The sequence below is a fragment of the Phyllobates terribilis genome, unplaced genomic scaffold, assembly GCF_046119375.1.
Source record: "Phyllobates terribilis strain yellow unplaced genomic scaffold, ASM4611937v1 Scaffold_28__1_contigs__length_16237799, whole genome shotgun sequence".
NCBI lineage: Eukaryota > Metazoa > Chordata > Amphibia > Anura > Dendrobatidae > Phyllobates > Phyllobates terribilis.
Window position 1 is genome coordinate 151,346 of NW_027362788.1, and position 24,269 is coordinate 175,614.

Below are 24,269 nucleotides of genomic sequence, written 5' to 3' on the forward strand. Positions count from 1 at the left end.
AATCGGAACGCTCACTGACATTTCCCCTATCTGAAAGTCTGATAAACGCCGGAAAAATGACTAAGTCCAAGAAAAAATTTTTTTCAACTTTTTTCAATTTTACCCCCGTGGGATATATATTCTACCCACACACATTTGGAACTCTCCTGGAGTACCCTCACACATATTATCCCCTCATTTAGTGGATATTTTCACAAAAAAGTGAAATTTTCAAAAATCCAGAAAATTGGCTGAAAACGACTAAATATCAAGGACTCATTGGGCGAATCGCTCTGGAACTGAAATCGGAGTGCTCACTGACATTTCCCATATCTGAAAGTTTGAGAAACGCCGGAAAAATGACTAAGTCCAAGAAAAAAAATTTTTCAATTTTACCCACGTGGGATATATATTCTACCCACACTCATTTGGAACTCTCCTGGGGTTACCTCACACATATTATTCCCTCATTTAGTGGATATTTTCACAAAAAAGTGAAATTTTCAAAAATCCAAAATATTGGCTGAAAACGACTAAATATCAAGGACTCATTCGGCTAATCGCTCTGGAACTGAAATCGGAACGCTCACTGACATTTCCCCTATCTTAACGTCGGATAAATGCCGAAAAAATGACTAAGTCCAAAAAAAAATTTTTTTCAACTTTTTCAAATTTACCCCCGTGGGATATATATTCTACCCACACACATTTGGAACTCTCCTGGGGTACCCTCACCCATATTATTCCCTCATTTAGTGGATATTTTCACAAAAAAGTGAAATTTTCAAAAATCCAGAAAATTGGCTGAAAACGACTAAATATCAAGGACTCATTGGGCGAATCGCTCTGGAACTGAAATCGGAGCGCTCACTGACATCTTCCATATCTGAAAGTTTGAGAAACGCAGGAAAAATGACTAAGTCCAAAAAAAAATTTTTTTCATCTTTTTTCAATTTTACCCTGTGGGATATATATTCTACCCACACACATTTGGAACTCTCCTGGGGTACCCTCACCCATATTATTCCCTCATTTAGTGGATATTTTCACAAAAAAGTGAAATTTTCAAAAATCCAGAAAATTGGCTGAAAACGACTAAATATCAAAGACTCATTGGGCGAATCGCTCTGGAACTGAAATCGGAGCGCTCACTGACATCTTCCATATCTGAAAGTTTGAGAAACGCAGGAAAAATGACTAAGTCCAAAAAAAAATTTTTTCCAACTTTTTTCAATTTTACCCACGTGGGATATATATTCTACCCACACACATTTGGAACTCTCCTGGGGTACCCTCACACATATTATTCCCTCATTTAGTGGATATTTTCACAAAAAAGTGAAATTTTCAAAAATCCAGAAAATTGGCTGAAAACGACTAAATATCAAGGACTCATTGGGCGAATCGCTCTGGAACTGAAATCAGAATAGTCACTGACAATTCCCCTATCTGAAAGACTGATAAACGCCAGAAAAATGACTAAGTCCAAGAAAAAAATTTTTTCAACTTTTTTCAATTTTACCCCCGTGGGATATATATTCTACCCACACACATTTGGAAATCTCCTGGGGTACCTTCACACATATTATTGCCTCATTTAGTGGATATTTTCACAAAAAAGTGAAATTTTCAAAAATCCCGAAAATTGGCTGAAAACGACTAAACATCAAGGACTCATTGGGCGAATCGCTCTGGAAATGAAATCGGAGCGCTCACTGACATTTCCCATATCTGAAAGTTTGAGAAACGCCGGAAAAATGACTAAGTCCAAAAAGAAATTTTTTCCAACTTTTTTCAATTTTACCCCCGTGGGATATATATTCTACCCACACACATTTGGAACTCTCCTGGGGTACCCTCACACATATTATTCCCTCATTTAGTGGATATTTTCACAAAAAAGTGAAATTTTCAAAAATCCAGAAAATTGGCTGAAAACGACTAAATATTATGGACTCATTGGGCAAATCGCTCTGGAACTGAAATCGGAACGCTCACTGACATTTCCTCTATCTGAAAGTCTGATAAACGCCGGAAAAATGACTAAGTCCAGAAAAAAAAATTTTCAACTTTTTTCAATTTTACCCCCGTGGGATACATATTCTACCCACACACATTTGGAACTCTCCTGGAGTACCCTCACACATATTATTCCCTCATTTAGTGGATATTTTCACAAAAAAGTGACATTTTCAAAAATCCAGAAAATTGGCTGAAAACGACTAAATATCAAGGACTCATTAGGCGAATCGCTCTAGAACTGAAATCGGAACGCTCACTGACATTTTCCCTATCTGAAAGTCGGATAAATGCCGGAAAAATGACTAAGTCCAAAAAAAAAATTTTTTTCAAATTTACCCCCGTGGGATATATATTCTACCCACACACATTTGGAACTCTCCTGGAGTACCCTCACACATATTATCCCCTCATTTAGTGGATATTTTCACAAAAAAGTGAAATTTTCAAAAATCCAGAAAATTGGCTTAAAACGACTAAATATCAAGGACTCATTGGGCGAATCGCTCTGGAACTGAAATCGGAACGCTCACTGACATTTCCCCTATCTCAAAGTCTGATAAACGCCGGAAAAATGACTAAGTCCAAGAAAAAAAATTTTTCAACTTTTTTCAAATTTACCCTCGTGGGATATATATTCTACCCACACACATTTGGAACTCTCCTGGGGTACCCTCACACATATTATCCCCTCATTTAGTGGATATTTTCACAAAAAAAGTGAAATTTTCAAAAATCCAGAAAATTGGCTTAAAATGACTAAATATCAAGGACTCATTGGGCGAATCGCTCTGGAGCTGAAATCGGAACGCTCACTGACATTTCCCCTATCTGAAAGTCTGATAAACGCCGGAAAAATGACTAAGTCCAAGAAAAAATTTTTTTCAACTTTTTTCAATTTTACCCCCGTGGGATATATATTCTACCCACACACATTTGGAACTCTCCTGGAGTACCCTCACACATATTATCCCCTCATTTAGTGGATATTTTCACAAAAAAGTGAAATTTTCAAAAATCCAGAAAATTGGCTGAAAACGACTAAATATCAAGGACTCATTGGGCGAATCGCTCTGGAACTGAAATCGGAGTGCTCACTGACATTTCCCATATCTGAAAGTTTGAGAAACGCCGGAAAAATGACTAAGTCCAAGAAAAAAATTTTTTCAATTTTACCCACGTGGGATATATATTCTACCCACACTCATTTGGAACTCTCCTGGGGTTACCTCACACATATTATTCCCTCATTTAGTGGATATTTTCACAAAAAAGTGAAATTTTCAAAAATCCAAAATATTGGCTGAAAACGACTAAATATCAAGGACTCATTCGGCTAATCGCTCTGGAACTGAAATCGGAACGCTCACTGACATTTCCCCTATCTTAACGTCGGATAAATGCCGAAAAAATGACTAAGTCCAAAAAAAAATTTTTTTCAACTTTTTCAAATTTACCCCCGTGGGATATATATTCTACCCACACACATTTGGAACTCTCCTGGGGTACCCTCACCCATATTATTCCCTCATTTAGTGGATATTTTCACAAAAAAGTGAAATTTTCAAAAATCCAGAAAATTGGCTGAAAACGACTAAATATCAAGGACTCATTGGGCGAATCGCTCTGGAACTGAAATCGGAGCGCTCACTGACATCTTCCATATCTGAAAGTTTGAGAAACGCAGGAAAAATGACTAAGTCCAAAAAAAAATTTTTTTCATCTTTTTTCAATTTTACCCTGTGGGATATATATTCTACCCACACACATTTGGAACTCTCCTGGGGTACCCTCACCCATATTATTCCCTCATTTAGTGGATATTTTCACAAAAAAGTGAAATTTTCAAAAATCCAGAAAATTGGCTGAAAACGACTAAATATCAAAGACTCATTGGGCGAATCGCTCTGGAACTGAAATCGGAGCGCTCACTGACATCTTCCATATCTGAAAGTTTGAGAAACGCAGGAAAAATGACTAAGTCCAAAAAAAAATTTTTTCCAACTTTTTTCAATTTTACCCACGTGGGATATATATTCTACCCACACACATTTGGAACTCTCCTGGGGTACCCTCACACATATTATTCCCTCATTTAGTGGATATTTTCACAAAAAAGTGAAATTTTCAAAAATCCAGAAAATTGGCTGAAAACGACTAAATATCAAGGACTCATTGGGCGAATCGCTCTGGAACTGAAATCAGAATAGTCACTGACAATTCCCCTATCTGAAAGACTGATAAACGCCAGAAAAATGACTAAGTCCAAGAAAAAAATTTTTTCAACTTTTTTCAATTTTACCCCCGTGGGATATATATTCTACCCACACACATTTGGAAATCTCCTGGGGTACCTTCACACATATTATTGCCTCATTTAGTGGATATTTTCACAAAAAAGTGAAATTTTCAAAAATCCCGAAAATTGGCTGAAAACGACTAAACATCAAGGACTCATTGGGCGAATCGCTCTGGAAATGAAATCGGAGCGCTCACTGACATTTCCCATATCTGAAAGTTTGAGAAACGCCGGAAAAATGACTAAGTCCAAAAAGAAATTTTTTCCAACTTTTTTCAATTTTACCCCCGTGGGATATATATTCTACCCACACACATTTGGAACTCTCCTGGGGTACCCTCACACATATTATTCCCTCATTTAGTGGATATTTTCACAAAAAAGTGAAATTTTCAAAAATCCAGAAAATTGGCTGAAAACGACTAAATATTATGGACTCATTGGGCAAATCGCTCTGGAACTGAAATCGGAACGCTCACTGACATTTCCTCTATCTGAAAGTCTGATAAACGCCGGAAAAATGACTAAGTCCAGAAAAAAAAATTTTCAACTTTTTTCAATTTTACCCCCGTGGGATACATATTCTACCCACACACATTTGGAACTCTCCTGGAGTACCCTCACACATATTATTCCCTCATTTAGTGGATATTTTCACAAAAAAGTGACATTTTCAAAAATCCAGAAAATTGGCTGAAAACGACTAAATATCAAGGACTCATTAGGCGAATCGCTCTAGAACTGAAATCGGAACGCTCACTGACATTTTCCCTATCTGAAAGTCGGATAAATGCCGGAAAAATGACTAAGTCCAAAAAAAAAATTTTTTTCAAATTTACCCCCGTGGGATATATATTCTACCCACACACATTTGGAACTCTCCTGGAGTACCCTCACACATATTATCCCCTCATTTAGTGGATATTTTCACAAAAAAGTGAAATTTTCAAAAATCCAGAAAATTGGCTTAAAACGACTAAATATCAAGGACTCATTGGGCGAATCGCTCTGGAACTGAAATCGGAACGCTCACTGACATTTCCCCTATCTCAAAGTCTGATAAACGCCGGAAAAATGACTAAGTCCAAGAAAAAAAATTTTTCAACTTTTTTCAAATTTACCCTCGTGGGATATATATTCTACCCACACACATTTGGAACTCTCCTGGGGTACCCTCACACATATTATCCCCTCATTTAGTGGATATTTTCACAAAAAAAGTGAAATTTTCAAAAATCCAGAAAATTGGCTTAAAATGACTAAATATCAAGGACTCATTGGGCGAATCGCTCTGGAGCTGAAATCGGAACGCTCACTGACATTTCCCCTATCTGAAAGTCTGATAAACGCCGGAAAAATGACTAAGTCCAAGAAAAAATTTTTTGCAACTTTTTTCAATTTTACCCCTGTGGGATATATATTCTACCCACACACATTTGGAACTCTCCTGGAGTACCCTCACACATATTATCCCCTCATTTAGTGGATATTTTCACAAAAAAGTGAAATTTTCAAAAATCCAGAAAATTGGCTGAAAACGACTAAATATCAAGGACTCATTGGGCGAATCGCTCTGGAACTGAAATCGGAGTGCTCACTGACATTTCCCATATCTCAAAGTTTGAGAAACGCCGGAAAAATGACTAAGTCCAGAAAAAAAATTTTCAACTTTTTTCAATTTTACCCCGTGGGATACATATTCTACCCATACACATTTGGAACTCTCCTGGAGTACCCTCACACATATTATTCCCTCATTTAGTGGATATTTTCACAAAAAAGTGAAATTTTCAAAAATCCTGAAAATTGGCTGAAAACGACTAAATATCAAGGACTCATTGGGCGAATCACTCTGGAACTGAAATCGGAGCGCTCACTGACATCTTCCATATCTGAAAGTTTGAGAAACGCAGGAAAAATGACTAAGTCCAAAAAAAAATTTTTTCCAACTTTTTTCAATTTTACCCACGTGGGATATATATTCTACCCACACACATTTGGAACTCTCCTGGGGTACCCTCACACATATTATTCCCTCATTTAGTGGATATTTTCACAAAAAAGTGAAATTTTCAAAAATCCAGAAAATTGGCTGAAAACGACTAAATATCAAGGACTCATTGGGCGAATCGCTCTGGAACTGAAATCAGAATAGTCACTGACAATTCCCCTGTCTGAAAGACTGATAAACGCCGGAAAAATGACTAAGTCCAAGAAAAAAATTTTTTCAACTTTTTTCAATTTTACCCAAGTGGGATATATATTCTACCCACACACATTTGGAACTCTCCTGGGGTTACCTCACACATATTATTCCCTCATTTAGTGGATATTTTCACAAAAAAGTGAAATTTTCAAAAATCCAAAATATTGGCTGAAAACGACTTAATATCAAGGACTCATTGGGCGAATCGCTCTGGAACTGAAATCGGAAAGCTCACTAACATTTCCCCTATCTGAAAGTCTGATAAATGCCGGAAAAATGACTAAGTCCAAGAAAAAAAAATTTTCAACTTTTTTCAATTTTACCCCCGTGGGATATATATTCTACCCACACACATTTGGAAATCTCCTGGGGTACCTTCACACATATTATTCCCTCATTTAGTGGATATTTTCACAAAAAAGTGAAATTTTCAAAAATCCCGAAAATTGGCTGAAAACGACTAAACATCAAGGACTCATTGGGCGAATCGCTCTGGAAATGAAATCGGAACGCTCACTGACATTTCCCATATCTGAAAGTTTGAGAAACGCCGGAAAAATGACTAAGTCCCCAAAAAAATTTTTTTAAACTTTTTTCAATTTTACCCCCGTGGGATATATATTCTATCCACACACATTTGGAACTCTCCTGGGGTACCCTCACACATATTATTCCCTCATTTAGTAGATATTTTCACAAAAAAGTGAAATTTTCAAAAATCCAGAAAATTGGCTGAAAACTACTAAATATTATGGACTCATTGGGCAAATCGCTCTGGAACTGAAATCGGAACGCTCACTGACATTTCCCCTATCTGAAAGTCTGATAAACGCCAGAAAAATGACTAAGTCCAGAAAAAAAAATTTTCAACTTTTTTAAATTTTACCCCCGTGGGATATATATTCTACCCACACACATTTGGAACTCTCCTGGAGTACCCTCACACATATTATTCCCTCATTTAGTGGATATTTTCGCAAAAAAGTGAAATTTTCAAAAATCCCGAAAATTGGCTGAAAATGACTACATATCAAGGACTCATTGGGCGAATCGCTCTGGAACTGAAATCAGAACAGTCACTGGCATTTGCCCTATCTGAAAGTCTGATAAACGCCGGAAAAATGACTAAGTCCAAAAAAAAATTTTTTTCATCTTTTTTCAATTTTACCCTGTGGGATATATATTCTACCCACACACATTTGGAACTCTCCTGGGGTACCCTCACACATATTATCCCCTCATTTAGTGGATATTTTCACAAAAAAGTGAAATTTTCAAAAATCCAGAAAATTGGCTTAAAACGACTAAATATCAAGGACTCATTGGGCGAATCGCTCTGGAACTGAAATCGGAACGCTCACTGACATTTCCCCTATCTCAAAGTCTGATAAACGCCGGAAAAATGACTAAGTCCAAGAAAAAAAATTTTTCAACTTTTTTCAAATTTACCCTCGTGGGATATATATTCTACCCACACACATTTGGAACTCTCCTGGGGTACCCTCACACATATTATCCCCTCATTTAGTGGATATTTTCACAAAAAAAGTGAAATTTTCAAAAATCCAGAAAATTGGCTTAAAATGACTAAATATCAAGGACTCATTGGGCGAATCGCTCTGGAGCTGAAATCGGAACGCTCACTGACATTTCCCCTATCTGAAAGTCTGATAAACGCCGGAAAAATGACTAAGTCCAAGAAAAAATTTTTTTCAACTTTTTTCAATTTTACCCCCGTGGGATATATATTCTACCCACACACATTTGGAACTCTCCTGGAGTACCCTCACACATATTATCCCCTCATTTAGTGGATATTTTCACAAAAAAGTGAAATTTTCAAAAATCCAGAAAATTGGCTGAAAACGACTAAATATCAAGGACTCATTGGGCGAATCGCTCTGGAACTGAAATCGGAGTGCTCACTGACATTTCCCATATCTCAAAGTTTGAGAAACGCCGGAAAAATGACTAAGTCCAAGAAAAAAAATTTTTCAACTTTTTTCAATTTTACCCACGTGGGATATATATTCTACCCACACTCATTTGGAACTCTCCTGGGGTTACCTCACACATATTATTCCCTCATTTAATGGATATTTTCACAAAAAAGTGAAATTTTCAAAAATCCAAAATATTGGCTGAAAACGACTAAATATCAAGGACTCATTGGGTGAATCGCTCTGGAACTGAAATCGGAAAGCTCACTAACATTTCCCCTATCTGAAAGTTTGATAAATGCCGGAAAAATGACTAAGTCCAAGAAAAAAAAATTTTCAACTTTTTTCAATTTTACCCCCGTGGGATATATATTCTACCCACACACATTTGGAAATCTCCTGGGGTACCTTCACACATATTATTCCCTCATTTAGTGGATATTTTCACAAAAAAGTGAAATTTTCAAAATTCCCGAAAATTGGCTGAAAACGACTAAACATCAAGGACTCATTGGGCGAATCGCTCTGGAACTGAAATCGGAACGATCACTTACATTTCCCCTATCTGAAAGTCTGATAAACGCCGGAAAAATGACTAAGTCCAGAAAAAAAATTTTCAACTTTTTTCAATTTTACCCCGTGGGATACATATTCTACCCATACACATTTGGAACTCTCCTGGAGTACCCTCACACATATTATTCCCTCATTTAGTGGATATTTTCACAAAAAAGTGAAATTTTCAAAAATCCTGAAAATTGGCTGAAAACGACTAAATATCAAGGACTCATTGGGCGAATCACTCTGGAACTGAAATCGGAGCGCTCACTGACATCTTCCATATCTGAAAGTTTGAGAAACGCAGGAAAAATGACTAAGTCCAAAAAAAAATTTTTTCCAACTTTTTTCAAATTTACCCACGTGGGATATATATTCTACCCACACACATTTGGAACTCTCCTGGGGTACCCTCACACATATTATTCCCTCATTTAGTGGATATTTTCACAAAAAAGTGAAATTTTCAAAAATCCAGAAAATTGGCTGAAAACGACTAAATATCAAGGACTCATTGGGCGAATCGCTCTGGAACTGAAATCAGAATAGTCACTGACAATTCCCCTGTCTGAAAGACTGATAAACGCCGGAAAAATGACTAAGTCCAAGAAAAAAATTTTTTCAACTTTTTTCAATTTTACCCAAGTGGGATATATATTCTACCCACACACATTTGGAACTCTCCTGGGGTTACCTCACACATATTATTCCCTCATTTAGTGGATATTTTCACAAAAAAGTGAAATTTTCAAAAATCCAAAATATTGGCTGAAAACGACTTAATATCAAGGACTCATTGGGCGAATCGCTCTGGAACTGAAATCGGAAAGCTCACTAACATTTCCCCTATCTGAAAGTCTGATAAATGCCGGAAAAATGACTAAGTCCAAGAAAAAAAAATTTTCAACTTTTTTCAATTTTACCCCCGTGGGATATATATTCTACCCACACACATTTGGAAATCTCCTGGGGTACCTTCACACATATTATTCCCTCATTTAGTGGATATTTTCACAAAAAAGTGAAATTTTCAAAAATCCCGAAAATTGGCTGAAAACGACTAAACATCAAGGACTCATTGGGCGAATCGCTCTGGAAATGAAATCGGAACGCTCACTGACATTTCCAATATCTGAAAGTTTGAGAAACGCCGGAAAAATGACTAAGTCCAAAAAAAAATTTTTTCCAACTTTTTTCAATTTTACCCCCGTGGGATATATATTCTACCCACACACATATGGAACTCTCCTGGGCTACCCTCACACATATTATTCCCTCATTTAGTGGATATTTTCACAAAAAAGTGAAATTTTCAAAAATCCCGAAAATTGGCTGAAAATGACTAAATATCAAGGACTCATTGGGCGAATCGCTCTGGAACTGAAATCAGAACAGTCACTGACATTTGCCCTATCTGAAAGTCTGATAAACGCCGGAAAAATGACTAAGTCCAAAAAAAAATTTTTTCATCTTTTTTCAATTTTACCCCGTGGGATATATATTCTACCCACACACATTTGGAACTCTCCTGGGGTACCCTCACACATATTATTCCCTCATTTAGTGGATATTTTCACATAAAAGTGACATTTTCAAAAATCCAAAATATTGGCTGAAAACGACTAAATATCAAAGACTCATTGGGCGAATCGCTCTGGAACTGAAATCGGAAAGCTCACTAACATTTCCCCTATCTGAAAGTCAGATAAATGCCGGAAAAATGACTAAGTCCATGAAAAAATTTTTTTCAACTTTTTTCAATTTTACCCCCGTGGGATATATATTATACCCACACACATTTGGAACTCTCCTGGGGTATCCTCACACATATTATTCCCTCATTTAGTGGATATTTTCACAAAAAAGTGAAATTTTCAAAAATCCAGAAAATTGGCTGAAAACGACTAAATATCAAGGACTCATTGGGCGAATAGCTCTGGAACGGAAATCAGAACACTCACTGACATTTGCCCTATCTGAAAGTCTGATAAACGCCGGAAAAATGACTAAGTCAAAAGAAAACTTTGTTTTCAACTTTTTTCATTTTTACCCCCGTGGGATAAATATTCTACCCACACACATTTGGAACTCTCCTGGGGTACCCTCACACATATTATTCCCTCATTAATGGATATTTTCACAAAAAAGTGAAATTGTCAAAAATCCAAAATATTGGCTGAAAACGACTAAATATCAAGGACTCAATGGGCAAATCGCTCTGGAACTGAAATCGGAATGCTCACTGACATTTGCCCTATCTGAAAGTCTGAGAAACGCCAGAAAAATGACTAAGTCCAAAAAAAAATTTTTTTCAACTTTTTTCAATTTTACCCCCGTGGGATATATATTCTACCCACACACATTTGGAACTCTCCTGGGGTACCCTCACACATATTATTCCCTCATTTAGTGGATATTTTCACAAAAAAGTGAAATTTTCAAAAATCCAGAAAATTGGCTGAAAACGACTAAATATCAAGGACTCATTGGGCGAATCGCTCTGGAACTGAAATCAGAATAGTCACTGACAATTCCCCTGTCTGAAAGACTGATAAACGCCGGAAAAATGACTAAGTCCAAGAAAAAAATTTTTTCAACTTTTTTCAATTTTACCCACGTGGGATATATATTCTACCCACACACATTTGGAACTCTCCTGGGGTTACCTCACACATATTATTCCCTCATTTAGTGGATATTTTCACAAAAAAGTGAAATTTTCAAAAATCCAAAATATTGGCTGAAAACGACTTAATATCAAGGACTCATTGGGCGAATCGCTCTGGAACTGAAATCGGAAAGCTCACTAACATTTCCCCTATCTGAAAGTCTGATAAATGCCGGAAAAATGACTAAGTCCAAGAAAAAAAAATTTTCAACTTTTTTCAATTTTACCCCCGTGGGATATATATTCTACCCACACACATTTGGAAATCTCCTGGGGTACCTTCACACATATTATTCCCTCATTTAATGGATATTTTCACAAAAAAGTGAAATTTTCAAAAATCCCGAAAATTGGCTGAAAACGACTAAACATCAAGGACTCATTGGGCGAATCGCTCTGGAAATGAAATCGGAACGCTCACTGACATTTCCCATATCTGAAAGTTTGAGAAACGCCGGAAAAATGACTAAGTCCAAAAAAAAAATTTTTCCAACTTTTTTCAATTTTACCCCCGTGGGATATATATTCTACCCACACACATTTGGAACTCTCCTGGGGTACCCTCACACATCTTATTCCCTCATTTAGTGGATATTTTCACAAAAAAGTGAAATTTTCAAAAATCCAGAAAATTGGCTAAAAACGACTAAATATCAAGGACTCATTGAGGGAATCGCTCTGGAACTGAAATCGGAAAGCTCACTAACATTTCCCCTATCTGAAAGTCAGATAAATGCCGGAAAAATGACTAAGTACAAGAAAAAAATTTTTTCAACTTTTTTCAATTTTACCCCCGTGGGATAAATATTCTACCCACACACATTTGGAACTCTCCTGGGGTACCCTCACACATATTATTCCCTCATTAATGGATGTTTTCACAAAAAAGTGAAATTTTCAAAAATCCAAAATATTGGCTGAAAACGACTAAATATCAAGGACTCATTGGGCGAATCGCTCTGGAACTGAAATCGGAATGCTCGCTGCCATTTGCCCTATCTGAAAGTCTGATAAACTGCGGAAAAATGACAGTTCAAAAAAAACATTTTTTCAACTTTTTTCAATTTTACCCCCGTGGGATATATATTCTACCCACACACATTTGGAACTCTCCTGGCGTACCCTCACACATATTATTCCCTCATTAATGGATATTTTCACAAAAAAGTGAAATTGTCAAAAATCCAAAATATTGGCTGAAAACGACTAAATATCAAGGACTCAATGGGCAAATCGCTCTGGAACTGAAATCGGAATGCTCACTGACATTTGCCCTATCTGAAAGTCTGAGAAACTGCGGAAAAATGACAGTCCAAAAAAAAATTTTTTTCAACTTTTTTCAATTTTACCCCCGTGGGATATATATTCTACCCCCACACATTTGGAACTCTCCTGCGGTACCCTCACACATATTATTCCCTCATTTAGTGGATATTTTCACAAAATAAGTGAAAGTTTCAAAAAACCAGAAAATTGGCTGAAAATGACTAAATATCAAGGACTCATTGGGCGAAACGCTCTGGAACTGAAATCGGAACGCTCACTGACATTTCCCCTACCTGAAAGTCTGATTAACGCCAGAAAAATGACAGTCCAAAATAATTTTTTTTTTAACTTTTTTCAATTTTACCCCCGTGGGATATATATTCTACCTACACACATTTGGAACTCTCCTGGGGTACCCTCACACATATTATTCCCTCATTTAGTGGATATTTTCACAAAAAAGTGAAATTTTAAAAAATCCAAAATATTGGCTGAAAACAACTAAATATCAAGGACTCATTGGGTGCATCGCTCTGGAACTAAAATTGGAATGCTCACTGACATTTTCCCTATCTGAAAGTCTGATAAACGTCGGAAAAATGACAGTTCAAAAAAACATTTTTTACAACTTTTTTCAATTTTACCCCCGTGGGATATATATTCTACCCACACACATTTGGAACTCTCCTGGTGTACCCTCACACATATTATTCCCTCATTTAGTGGATATTTTCACAAAAAAGTGAAATTTTCAAAAATCCAGAAAATTGGCTGAAAACGACTAAATATCAAAGACTCATTGGGCGAATCGCTCTGGACCTGAAATCGGAACGCTCACTGACATTTCCCCTATCTGAAAGTCTGATAAACGCCGGAAAAATAACTAAGCCCCCCCAAAAAAAATTTTTCAACTTTTTTTCAATTTTACCCCCTTGGGATATATATTCTACCCACACCTATTTGGAACTCTCCTGGTTTACCCTCACACATATTATTCCCTCATTTAGTGGATATTTTCACAAAAAGTGAAATTTTCAAAAATCCAAAATATTGGCTGAAAACGACTAAATATCAAGGACTCATTGGGCGAATCGCTCTGGAGCTGAAATCGGAATGCTCACTGACATTTGCCCTATCTGAAAGACTGTTAAACGCCAGAAACATGACAGTCCAAAAAAAAATTTTGTTCAACTTTTTTCAATTTTACCCCCGTGGGATATATATTCTACCCATACACATTTGGAACTCTCCTGGGGTACCCTCACATATATTATTCCCTCATTTAGTGGATATTTTCACAAAAAGTGAAATTTTCAAAAATTCTGAAAATTGACTGACAATGACAAAATATCAAGGACACATTGGGCGAACCGCTCTGGAACTGAAATCGGAATGCTCACTCCCTATCTGAAAGTCTGATAAATGCCGGAAAAATGACTAAGTCGAAAAAAAAATAATTTTCAACTTTATTTAATTTTACCCCCGTGGGATATATATTCTACCCACACACAATTGGAACACTCCTGGGGTACCCTCACACATATTATTCCCTCATTTAGTGGATGTTTTCACAAAAAAAGTGAGATTTTCAAAAATCCAGAAAATTGGCTGAAAACGTCTAAATATCAAGGACACATTGAGCGAATCGCTCTGGAAGTGAAATCGGAACGCTCACTGACATTTGCCCTATCTGATAGTCTGATAAACATCGGAAAAATTACCAAGTCCAAAAAAAAAAATTTTTTCAACTTTTTTCAATTTTACACCCGTGCGATATATATTCTACCCACACACATTTGGAACTCTCCTGGGGTACCCTCACACATACTATTCCCTCATTTAGTGGATATTTTCACAAAAAAGTGAAATTTTCAGAAATCCAGAAAATTAGCTGAATACGACCAAATATCAAGGACTCAATAGGCGAATCGCTCTGGAATTGAAATCGGAACGCTCACTGACATTTCCCCTATCTGAAATTCTGACAAATGCCGGAAAAATGACTAAGTCCAAAAAAAATTTTTTTCAACTTTTTTCAATTTTACCCCCCGTGGGATATATATTCTACGAACACACACTTGGAACTCTCCTGGGGTACCCTCACACATACTATTCCCTCATTTAGTGGATATTTTCACAAAAAAGTGAAATTTTAAAAAATTCAGAAAATTGCCTGACAACGACGAAATATCAAGGACTCATTGGGCGAATGGCTCTGGAACTTACATCGGAACGCTCACTCCCTAGGTCACTCCCTATCTGAAAGTCTGATAAATGCCGGAAAAATACCTAAGTCCAAAAAAAAATTTTTTTAAACTTTTTTCAATTTTACCCCGTGGGATATATATTCTATCCACACACATTTGGAACTCTCCTGGGGTACCCTCACACATAATTTTCCCTCATTTAGTGGATATTTTCACAAAAAAGTGAAATTTTCAAAAATCCAGAAAAATGGCTGAAAATGACAAAATATCAAGGACTCATTGGGCGAATCGCTCTGGAACTGAAATTGGAACGCTCACTGACATTTCCCCTATCTGAAAGTCTGATAAACGGCGGAAAAATGACTAAGTCGAAAAAAAAAAATTTTTCAACTTTTTTCAATTTTACCCCCGTGGGATGTATATTCTACCCACACACACTTGGAACTCTCCTGGGGTACCCTCACACATATTATTCCCTTATTTAGGGGATATTTTCACAAAAAAGTGAAATTTTCAAAAATCCAAAATATTGGCTGAAAACGACTAAACATCAAGGACTCATTGGGCGAATCGCTCTGGATCTGAAATTGGAACGCTCACTGACATTTGCCCTATCTGATAGTCTGATAAACATCGGAAAAATTACCAAGTCCAAAAAAAAAATTTTTTAAACTTTTTTCAATTTTACCCCAGTGGGATATATATTCTACCCACACACATTTGGAACTCTCCTGGGGTACCCTGACACATATTATTCCCTCATTTAGTGGATATTTTCACAAAAAAGTGAAATTTTCAAAAATCCAGAAAATTGACTGAAAACGACTAAATATCAAAGATTCATTGGACGAATCACTCTGGAACTGAAATCAGAATGCTCACTGACATTTCCCGTATCTGAAAGTCTGATAAACGCCGGAAAAATGACTAAGTCCAAAAAAAAATTTTTTTTCACCTTTTTTCAATTTTACCCCCGTGGGATATATATTCTACCCACACACATTTGGAACTCTCCTGGGGTACCCTAACACATATTATTCCCTCATTTAGTGCATATTTTCACAAAAAAAGTGAAATTTTCAAAAATCCAGAAAATTGGCTGAAAACGTCTAAATATCAAGGACACATTGAGCGAATCGCTCTGGAACTGAAATCGGAATGCTCACTGACATTTTCCCTATCTGAAAGTCTGATAAACGCCGGAAAAATGACTAAGTCCAAAAAAAATTTTTTTTCAACTTTATTTAATTTTACCCCCGTGGGATATATATTCTACTCACACACATTTGGAACTCTCCTGGGGTACCCTCACACATATTATTCCCTCATTTAGTGGATATTTTCACAAAAAAGTGAAATTTTCAAAAATCCAGAAAATTGGCTGAAAATGATTAAATATCAAGGACTCATTGGGCGAATCACTCTGGAACTGAAATCGGAACGCTCACTGACATTTCCCCTATCTGAAAGTCTGATACACGCTGGAAAAATGACTAAGTCCAAAAAAAATTTTTCAACTTTTTTCAATTTTACCCCCGTGGGATATATATTCTACCCACACACATTTGGAACTCTCCTGGGGTACCCTCACACATATTATTCCCTCATTTAGTGGATATTTTCACAAAAAAGTGAAATTTTCAAAAATCCAAAATATTGGCTGAAAACGACTAAACATCAAGGACTCATTGGGCGAATCGCTCTGGAACTGAAATCGGAACGCTCACTGACATTTCCCCTATCTGAAAGTCTGATAAACGCCGGAAAAATTACTAAGTCCCAAAACAATTTTTTTTAAACTTTTTTCAATTTTACCCCGTGGGATATATATTCTACCCACACACATTTGGAACTCTCCTGGGGTACCCTCAAACATATTATTCCCTCATTTAGTGGATGCTTTCACAAAAAAGTGAAATTTTCAAAAATCCAAAATATTGGCTGAAAACGACTAAACATCAAGGACTCATTGGGCGAATCGCTCTGGAACTGAAATCGGAACGCTCACTGACATTTCCCCTATCTGAAAGTCTGATAAACGCTGGAAAAATGACTAAGTCCCAATAAAAATTTTTTAAAACTTTTTTCAATTTTACCCCGTGGGATATATATTCTATCCACACACATTTGGAACTCTCCTGGGGTTCCCTCACGCATATTATTCCCTCATTTAGTGGATATTTTCACAAAAAAGTGAAATTTTCAAAAATCCAGAAAATTGGCTGAAAATGACAAAATATCAAGGACTCATTGGGCGAATCGCTCTGGAACTGAAATCGGAACGCTCACTGACATTTCCCCTATCTGAAAGTCTGATAAACGGCGGAAAAATGACTAAGTCGAAAAAAAAATAATTTTCAACTTTATTTAATTTTACCCCCGTGGGATATATATTCTACCCACACACAATTGGAACACTCCTGGGGTACCCTCACACATATTATTCCCTCATTTAGTGGATGTTTTCACAAAAAAAGTGAGATTTTCAAAAATCCAGAAAATTGGCTGAAAACGTCTAAATATCAAGGACACATTGAGCGAATCGCTCTGGAAGTGAAATCGGAACGCTCACTGACATTTGCCCTATCTGATAGTCTGATAAACATCGGAAAAATTACCAAGTCCAAAAAAAAAAATTTTTTCAACTTTTTTCAATTTTACACCCGTGCGATATATATTCTACCCACACACATTTGGAACTCTCCTGGGGTACCCTCACACATACTATTCCCTCATTTAGTGGATATTTTCACAAAAAAGTGAAATTTTCAGAAATCCAGAAAATTAGCTGAATACGACCAAATATCAAGGACTCAATAGGCGAATCACTCTGGAATTGAAATCGGAACGCTCACTGACATTTCCCCTTTCTGAAATTCTGACAAATGCCGGAAAAATGACTAAGTCCAAAAAAAATTTTTTTCAACTTTTTTCAATTTTACCCCCCGTGGGATATATATTCTACGAACACACACTTGGAACTCTCCTGGGGTACCCTCACACATACTATTCCCTCATTTAGTGGATATTTTCACAAAAAAGTGAAATTTTAAAAAATTCAGAAAATTGCCTGACAACGACGAAATATCAAGGACTCATTGGGCGAATCGCTCTGGAACTGAAATCGGAACGCTCACTGACATTTCCCCTATCTGAAAGTCTGATAAACGCCGGAAAAATTACTAAGTCCCAAAACAATTTTTTTTAAACTTTTTTCAATTTTACCCCGTGGGATATATATTCTACCCACACACATTTGGAACTCTCCTGGGGTACCCTCAAACATATTATTCCCTCATTTAGTGGATGTTTTCACAAAAAAGTGAAATTTTCAAAAATCCAGAAAATTGGCTGAAAATGACAAAATATCAAGGACTCATTGGGCGAATCGCTCTGGAACTGAAATCGGAACGCTCACTGACATTTCCCCTATCTGAAAGTCTGATAAACGCCGGAAAAATGACTAAGTCCAGAAAAAAAATATTTTTCAACTTTTTTCAATTTTACCCCAGTGGGATATATATTCTACCCACACACATTTGGAACTCTCCTGGGGTACCCTCACACATATTATTCCCTCATTTAGTGGATATTTTCACAAAAAAAGTGAAATTTTCAAAAATCCAGAAAATTGGCTGAAAACGTCTAAATATCAAGGACACATTGAGCGAATCGCTCTGGATCTGAAATCGAAACGCTCACTGACATTTCCCCTATCTGAAAGTCTGATAAACGCCAGAAAAATGACTAAGTCCAAAAAAAAATTTTTTTCAATTTTACACCCGTGCGATATATATTCTACCCACACACATTTGGATCTCTCCTGGGGTACCCTCACACATATTATTCCCTCATTTAGTGGATATTTTCAAAAAAAAGTTAAATTGTCAAAAATCCAGAAAATTGGCTGAAAACGACTAAATATCAAGGACACATTGAGCGAATCGCTCTTCAACTGAAATCGGAGCGCTCACTGCCATTTCCCCTATCTGAAAGTCTGATAAACGCCGGAAAAATGACTAAGTCCAAAAATAAATTTTTTTCAACTTTATTTAATTTTACCCCCGTGGGATATATATTCTACCCACACACATTTGGAACTCTCCTGGGGTACCCTCACACATATTATTCCCTCATTTATTGTATGTTTTCACAAAAAAGTGAAATTTTCAAAAATCCAAAATATTGGCTGAAAACGACTAAACATCAAGGACTCATTGGGCGAATCGCTCTGGAACTGAAATCGGAACGCTCACTGACATTTCCCCTATCTGAAAGTCTGATAAACGCCGGAAAAAAGACTAAGTCCCAAAACAATTTTTTTTAAACTTTTTTCAATTTTACCCCGTGGGATATATATTCTACCCACACACATTTGGAACTCTCCTGGGGTACCCTCACACATATAATTCCCTCATTTAGTGGATATTTTCACAAAAAAGTGAAATTTTCAAAAAGACAGAAAATTGGTTGAAACAGACTAAATATCAAGGACTCATTGGATGAATCATTCTGGAACTGAAACCGGAATGCTCACTGACATTTTCGCTATCTGAAAGTCTGATAAACGCCGAAAAAAGGACTAAGTCCAAAAAAAAAATTTTTTCAACTTTTTTCAATTTTACCCCGGTGGGATATATATTCTACCCACACACATTTGGAACTCTCCTGGGGTACCCTCACACATATTATTCCCTCATTTAGTGGATATTTTCACAAAAAAGTAAAATTTTCAAAAATCCAAAATATTGGCTGAAAACGACTAAACATCAAGGACTCATTGGGCGAATCGCTCTGGAACTGAAATCGAAACGCTCACTGACATTTCCCCTATCTGAAAGTCTGATAAACGCCGGAAAAATTACTAAGTGCAAAAAAAAAATGTTTTCAACTATTTTCAATTTTACCACCGTGGGATATATATTCTACTCACACACATTTCAAACTCTCCTGGGGTACCCTCACACATATTATTCCCTCATTAAGTGGATATTTTCACAAAAAAAGTGAAATTTTCAAATTCCAGAAAATTGTCTGAAAACGACAAAATATCAAGGACTCATTGGGCGAATCGCTCTGGAACTGAAATCGGACCACTCACTGACATTTCCCCTATCTGAAAGTCTGATAAACGCCGGAAAAATGACTAAGTCCAAAAAAAAATTTTTTGCAACTTTTTTCAATTTTACCCCGGTGGGAGATATATTCTATCCACACACATTTGGAACTCTCCTGGGGTACCCTCACACATATTATTCCCTCATTTAGTAGATATTTTCAGTAGTGTTGAGCCACCCCCATAGTGTTCGGGTTCGGTTCGGTTCGTCGAACACCGGGATGTTCGAGGAACTGTTCGTCGAACACCTTAGAACACCGTCGAACACCGTTAAAACCAATGGCAGGCAAACAAAAACACATAGAAACACATAAAAAACACCTGCAAAGGTGTCCAAAAGCTGACAAACTGCTCAGAAGACACTCTCTTTAAAAAAGCCGGCCGGCAATTCAGCAGCGGCATACACCGGTGCCCGACAATTTAGACAAGAAGGAATAGAGCTTCACACATAGATTAGATAGATAGAAACATGTCAGTCACATATATATGAAGTACAGTGACAGTGTTGCTTACTGTACTTGTCATTTAGTGTAAAGGATTTAGTAAAAAAAATATTAGTGTTTTCATGCACCGTCTCTTTAAAAAAGCCGGCCAGCAATTCAGCAGCGGTACCCGACAATTTATAACAGAAAGAATAGAGCTTCACACATAGATTAGATAGATAGAAACATGTCAGTCACATTTATAATAAGTACAGCGACAGTGTTGGTTACTGCACTTGTCATTTAGTGTAAAGGATTTAGTAAAAAAAATAATAGTGTTTTCATGCACCGTCTCTTTAAAAAAGCCGGCCGGCATTTCAGCATCTGTACCGGACAATTTATAACAGAAAGAATAGAGCTTCACACATAGATTAGATAGATAGAAACATGTCAGTCACATTTATAATAAGTACAGTGACAGTGTTGCTTACTGTACTTGTCATTTAGTGTAAAGGATTTAGTAAAAAAAATATTAGTGTTTTCATGCACCGTCTCTTTAAAAAAGCCGGCCGGCAATTCAGCAGGGTAACCGACAATTTAGAACAGAAAGAATAGAGCTTCACACATAGATTAGATAGATAGAAACATGTCAGTCACATTTATAATAAGTACAGCGACAGTGTTCGTTACTGTACTTGTCATTTAGTGTTAAAATAAAGGATTTATTAAAATAAAAATTGGCGTGAGGTTCCCCGTAATTTTAGGCTCTAGCGGAGGTTAAGCAGACGGCTGGGGCAGAGGTTTGAAGCCTGGCAAGGGGGTAATACCCACGGAGCTTCCCAGGCTACTAATATCAGCCCCCAGCTGAATACTTAGCCTTTACTAGCTATTAAAATGGGGGACCCCCCCAAAAAAATGACGTGGGGTCCCCCCTATTTTAATAGCTAGCAAAGGCTAGGCAGACAGCTGGGGGCTGATATTAATAGCTCAGGAAGGGTGCCATGAATATTGGCCCCCTCCCAGGCTAGAAACACCAGCTGTCAGCCGCCCCAGAAATGGCGCATCCATAGGATGCGCCAATTCTGGCACTTAGCCTCGCTCTTCCCACTGCCCTGTAGCGGTGGCAGTGGGGTAATAGGGTTGGGGTTGATGTCAGCTTATAATGCCAGCTGACATCAAGCCCAGGTTAGTAATGGAGAGGCGTCTATAAGACACACCCATTACTAACCCCATAGTAAAAGTTAAAAAAAACACAAACACCCAGAATAAAGTCCTTTAATTGAAATAAACACTCAATTCTTTATTGTTCTAAATTAAACCATACTTACCATCATACCCATTCCAGCTGAAGCCAACGATCTCCTGTAATAAAAATAAAATAATAAACCAACCTCATCCTTACCTTTCGATGGTTCCCAGGACAGCTCCAGCTCTGCTACATCGAGATGACAGGCTGGACCGCAGGAGAAAGCTGCCATCCAGCCTGTCATCCCGCGGACACTGAGAAGCGCAGGCATGCTTGCGCTCCTCAGTGTCTCGCTGTGACGGCATCCAGATGAGCCGAGGTCATGTCCAATGAACTCGGCGCACCTCATGCACGTCACTGACAGCGTGGGAAAATTCTCCTGCACTCAGCGCTTCAGCGTGGGAGAATTCTCACGCTGAAGCGCTGAGTGCAGGAGAATTCTCCCACGCTGTCAGTGACGTGCATGAGGTGAGCAGAGATCATTGGACATGAACTCACCTCATGCACGTCACTGACAGCGTGGGAAAATTCTCACGCTGAAGCGCTGTCAGTGACGTGCATGAGGTGAGTTCATGTCCAATGATCTCTGCTCACCTCATGCACGTCACTGACAGCGTGGGAGAATTCTCCTGCACTCAGCATTTCAGCGTGAGAATTTTCCCACGCTGTCAGTGACGTGCATGAGGTGAGCTGAGTTCATTGGACATGACCTCGGCTCATCTTTATGCCGTCACAGCGAGACACTGAGGAGCGCAAGCATGCCTGCGCTTCTCAGTGTCTGCGGGATGACAGGCTGGATGGCAGCTTTCTCCTGCGGTCCAGCCTGTCATCTCGATGTAGCAGAGCTGAAGCTGTCGTGGGAACCATGGAGAGGTAAGGATGATGTTGGTTTATTATTTTTCTTTTATTGCAGGAGATCGTTGGCTTCAGCTGGAATGGGTGTGATGGTAAGTATGGTTTAATTTAGAACAATAAAGAATTGTGTGTTTATTTCAATTAAAGGACTTTATTCTGGGTGTTGTGTTTTTTTTAAATACTTTACTAGAAATTCATGGTGGTCATGTCTAATACTGGCGTGACCCCATGAATTTTGGGCTTAGGGCCAGCTGATAATACCAAGCTGTCCCTAACCCCTTTATTACCCAGTGAGCCACCGCACCAGGGCCCTGGATGAGATGGGTACAGCGCCAGAAGATGGCGCTTCTATGAACGCGCCATTTTCCGGGGCGGCTGCGGACTGCAATTTGCAGCGGGGGGGGGGGGCCAGAAAGCTTGGGCCTCCCTGCGCTGCAGATTCCAGCTCCCAGCTGCCTAGTTGTACCTGGCTGGACACAAAAATAGGGCGAAGCCCCACGTATTTTTTTTTAATTATTTCATGAAATTCATGAAATAATTAAGAAAAAAAGGCTTCCCTATATTGTTGTGTCCGGCCAGGTACAAATAGGCAGCTGGTGGTTGGGGGCAGCCCGTTCCTGCCTGCTGTACCTGGCTGGACACAAATATAGTGCGAAGCCCCACTTCAATTTTTTTTTATTATTTCATGAAATTCATGAAATAATTAAGAAAAATAGGCCTTCCCTATATTGTTGTGTCCGGCCAGGTACAAATAGGCAGCTGGTGGTTGGGGGCAGCCCGTTCCTGCCTGCTGTACCTGGCTGGACACAAATATAGTGTGAAGCCCCACTTCAATTTTTTTAAATTATTTCAGGAAATTCATGAAATAATTTTAAAAAAATTGACGTGGGGCTTCGCACTATATTTGTGTCCAGTCAGGTGCAGCAGGCAGGAACGGGCTGCCCCCAACCACCAGCTGCCTATTTGTACCTGGCCGGACACAACAATATAGGGAAGCCCTTTTTTTCTTAATTATTTCATGAATTTCATGAAATAATTTAAAAAAAATATACGTGGGGCTTCGCCCTATTTTTGTGTCCAGCCAGGTACAACTAGGCAGCTGGGGGCTGGAATCTGCAGCGCAGGGAGGCCCAAGCTTTCTGGGTCCCCCCCGCTGCAAAATGCAGTCCGCAGCCACCCCGGAAAATGGCGCATTCATAGAAGCGCCATCTTCTGGCGCTGTACCCAACTCATCCAGGGCCCTGGTGCGGTGGCTCACTGGGTAATAAAGGGGTTAGGGCCAGCTTGGCATTATCAGCTGGCCCTAAGTCCGAAATTCATGGGGTCACGCCAATATTAGACATGACCGCCATGAATTTCTAGTAAAGTATTTAAAAAAAACACAAACACCCAGAAAAAAGTCCTTTAATTGAAATAAACACACAATTCTTTATTGTTCTAAATTAAACCATACTTACCGTCACGCCCATTCCAGCTGAAGCCAATGTC